Raw genomic sequence first — 4,062 nt, 5'->3', positions numbered from 1 at the left:
AAGTACAACAACTTTTACCATTTTAATTTGTTTTAATAGTATATTGACAGTATTGTTTTCTTTCAAAAATCCACTTCATTTTCTTTACCCTATTATTAAAATGGTAATTGACAAAAACAAACTACATTGTCACCAGAAGAGCAATACAAAATGTACAAGTGATATATTAAAATCATCTTTCCAGCTTGAATTTCAATGATGCATTGGGGCAACGATTTTGTGAGAAACATCTTCACCCTTAAATAAAGATTTTCTTAATTCCTTACCTGTGTGCTAATTAGATATCACCTTGTTTTCATATTAAACAGACTTCCACATGAGAAAGCAGCAAGGATGCAGTGGCGTTAATGTTTCCTGGTGTCAACTTGTATTATTTCAGTAGACATTGAAATGAGGATGCATCTTGCTGCCTTTCCAATGAAGCAAGTTTAATTTAGTAATAGGTGAAAAACCATCCTTACAAAGGTGTTAATCAGAGACTTGGCTTTGTGGACACTTTTCAGAGAACAAATTTGTTAGCATAAAAATAAAGCCAGAAAATGAAGAGCTGTTTAATCACTCAATTGGATTTTTCTGCCAGCATATTTTTTTTCTCTGCAACCCACTGCTAAATTGTGCTTCCTAGCTGTTTTTATAAAATCACTGAATCAAATCTAACTCTGATTACATCAGAGAAGGCCAGGTACCCTACACCGTAACAGGGGGTTTGAAATTTTGACTTGTCTACTTAAAGATCACCAAAATCTGATAACAAGGGAAATTAGGTCCCTGGGTGGGATTGAACCACCAACCTTATGGTTAATAGCCGTACATACTAACTGATTGCGCCACAGAGACATTTTGCAAAAGTCCATACTGACAAAGGCTAATAAGCATTCATCTAAAACGTTTCCTAGAAAAACTTTAAAAAGTCAATAATCTGGAGAGTTTTTGTAAGATGTTTCTTCCATCAACCAACGAAGAAACACATTGGTACTTTCCCATGATGAGTGAGTGCTTCAGGATCTCTTGCACTTACATGTGCAGCAGAGTACTGCAATGGAAGCATGATGGGCCCATAACCCAGAGGTAGGCAGATTGAAACTATCCTCTGCTATATGCATTTTTTTTTGTTAATTAAAGTAATCCAAAACTGGGATTGATATTTTGTCTCTTTTATTTTTACTTAAAGTACAATAACTTTTACCATTTTAATTTGTTTTAATAGTATATTGACAGTATTGTTTTCTTTCAAAAATCCACTTCATTTTCTTTACCCTATTATTAAAATGGTAATTGACAAAAACAAACTACATTGTCACCAGAAGAGCAATACAAAATGTACAAGTGATATATTAAAATCATCTTTCCAGCTTGAATTTCAATGATGCATTGGGTCAACAAATTTGTGAGAAACATCTTCACCCTTAAATAAAGATTTTCTTAATTCCTTACCTGTGTGCTAATTAGATATCACCTTGTTTTCACATTAAACAGACTTCCACATGAGAAAGCAGCAAGGAAGCAGTGGCGTTAATGTTTCCTGGTGTCAACTTGTATTATTTCAGTAGACATTGAAATGAGGATGCATCTTGCTGCCTTTCCAATGAAGCAAGTTTAATTTAGTAATAGGTGAAAAACCATCCTTACAAAGGTGTTAATCAGAGACTTGGCTTTGTGGACACTTTTCAGAGAACAAATTTGTTAGCATAAAAATAAAGCCAGAAAATGAAGAGCTGTTTAATCACTCGATTGGATTTTTCTGCCAGCATATTTTTTTTCTCTGCAACCCACTGCTAAATTGTGCTTCCTAGCTGTTTTTTTTATAAAATCACTGAATCAAATCTAACTCTGATTACATCAGAGAAGGCCATGTACCCTACACCATAAGAGGGGGTTTGAAATTTTGACTTGTCTACTTAAATATCACCAAAATCTGATCACAAGTTTAATTAGGTCCCTGGGTGGGATTGAACCACCAACCTTTCGGTTAATAGCCGAACACACTAACCGATTGCGCCACAGAGACACTTTGCAAAAAGTGCCTACTGACAAAGGCTAATAAGCATACATCTAGAACGTTTCCTAGAAAAACATTAAAAAATCAATAATCTGGAGAGTTTTTGTAAGATGTTTCTTCCATCAACTAACGAATAAACACATTGGTACTTTCCCATGATGAGTGAGTGCTTCAGGATCTCTTGCACTTACATGTGCAGCAGAGTACTGCAATGGAAGCATGCTGGACCCATAACCCAGAGGTAGGCAGATTGAAACTATCCTTTGCTATATGCATTTTTTTTGTTAATTTAAGTAATCAAAACTGGGATTGATATTTTTGCTCTTTTATTTTTACTTAAAGTACAATAACTTTTACCATTTTAATTTGTTTTAATAGTATATTGACAGTATAGTTTTCTTTCAAAAATCCACTTAATTTTCTTTACCCTGTTATTAAAATGGTAATTGACAAAAAAAACTACATTGTCACCAGAAGAGCAATACAAAATGTACAAGTGATATATTAAAATCATCTTTCCAGCTTGAATTTCAATGATGCATTGGGGCAACAATTTTGTGAGAAACATCTTCACCCTTAAATAAAGATTTTCGTAATTCCTTACCTGTGTGCTAATTAGATATCACCTTGTTTTCACATTAAACAGACTTCCACATGAGAAAGCAGCAAGGATGCAGTGGCGTTAATGTTTCCTGGTGTCAACCTGTATTATTTCAGTAGACATTGAAATGAGGATGCATCTTGCTGCCTTTCCAATGAAGCAAGTTTAATTTAGTAATAGGTGAAAAACCATCCCTACAAAGGTGTTAATCAGAGACTTGGCTTTGTGGACACTTTTCAGAGAACAAATTTGTTAGCATAAAAATAAAGCAAGAAAATTAAGAGCTGTTTAATCACTCAATTGGATTTTTATGCCAGCATATTTTTTTTCTCTGCAAACCACTGCTAAATTGTGCTTCCTAGCTGTTTTTATAAAATCACTGAATCAAATCTAACTCTGATTACATCAGAGAAGGCCAGGTACCCTACACAATAAGAGGGGGTTTGAAATTTTGACTTGTCTACTTAAATATCACCAAAATCTGATAACAAGGTCAATTACGTCCCTGGGTGGGATTGAACCACCAACCTTTTGGTTAATAGCCGTACACACTAACTGATTGCGCCACAGAGACACTTTGCAAAAGTACATACTGACAAAGGCTAATAAGCATTCATCTAAAACGTTTCCTAGAAAAACTTAATAAAGTCAATAATCTGGAGAGTTTTTGTAAGATGTTTCTTCTATCAACCAACGAAGAAACACATTGGTACTTTCCCATGATGAGTGAGTGCTTCAGGATCTCTTGCACTTACATGTGCAGCAGAGTACAGCAATGGAAGCATGCTGGGCCCATAACCCAGAGGTAGGCAGATTGAAACTATCCTCTGCTATATGCATTTTTTTGTTTGTTAATTAAAGTATTCCAAAACTGGGATTGATATTTTGGCTCTTTTATTTTTACTTAAAGTACAATAACTTTTACCATTTTAATTTGTTTTAATAGTATATTGACAGTATTGTTTTCTTTCAAAAATCCACTTCATTTTCTTTACCCTATTATTAAAATGGTAATTGACAAAAACAAACTACATTGTCACCAGAAGAGCAATACAAACTGTACAAGTGATATATTAAAATCATCTTTCCAGCTTGAATTTCAATGATGCATTGGGGCAACGATTTTGTGAGAAACATCTTCACCCTTAAATAAAGATTTTCTTAATTCCTTACCTGTGTGCTAATTAGATATCACCTTGTTTTCACATTAAACAGACTTCCACATGAGAAAGCAGCAAGGATGCAGTGGCGTTAATGTTTCCTGGTGTCAACCTGTATTATTTCAGTAGACATTGAAATGAGGATGCATCTTGCTGCCTTTCCAATGAAGCAAGTTTAATATAGTAATAGGTGAAAAACCATCCTTACAAAGGTGTTAATCAGAGACTTGGCTTTGTGGACACTTTTCAGAGAACAAATTTGTTAGCATAAAATTAAAGCCAGAAAATAAAGAGCTGTTTAA

The 4,062-nt window shown here is 34.3% G+C and overlaps 1 non-coding gene across 1 annotated transcript; it reads right to left on the bottom strand.

Moving 5' to 3' along the window:
- Window positions 1-1,934: 1,934 nt before the first annotated feature.
- Window positions 1,935-2,008, bottom strand: TRNAN-AUU (transfer RNA asparagine (anticodon AUU)). The gene has a single exon. It is a non-coding gene; the product is annotated as a tRNA-Asn (tRNA).
- Between the last annotated feature and the right edge of the window lie 2,054 nt (window positions 2,009-4,062).

Source organism: Pseudophryne corroboree, unplaced genomic scaffold (genome assembly GCF_028390025.1).
Source record: "Pseudophryne corroboree isolate aPseCor3 unplaced genomic scaffold, aPseCor3.hap2 scaffold_817, whole genome shotgun sequence".
Classification (NCBI taxonomy): Eukaryota; Metazoa; Chordata; class Amphibia; order Anura; family Myobatrachidae; genus Pseudophryne; species Pseudophryne corroboree.
The sequence above is the reverse complement of the archived record's forward strand: the minus strand, read 5'-3'. Positions and strand labels throughout refer to the sequence as shown.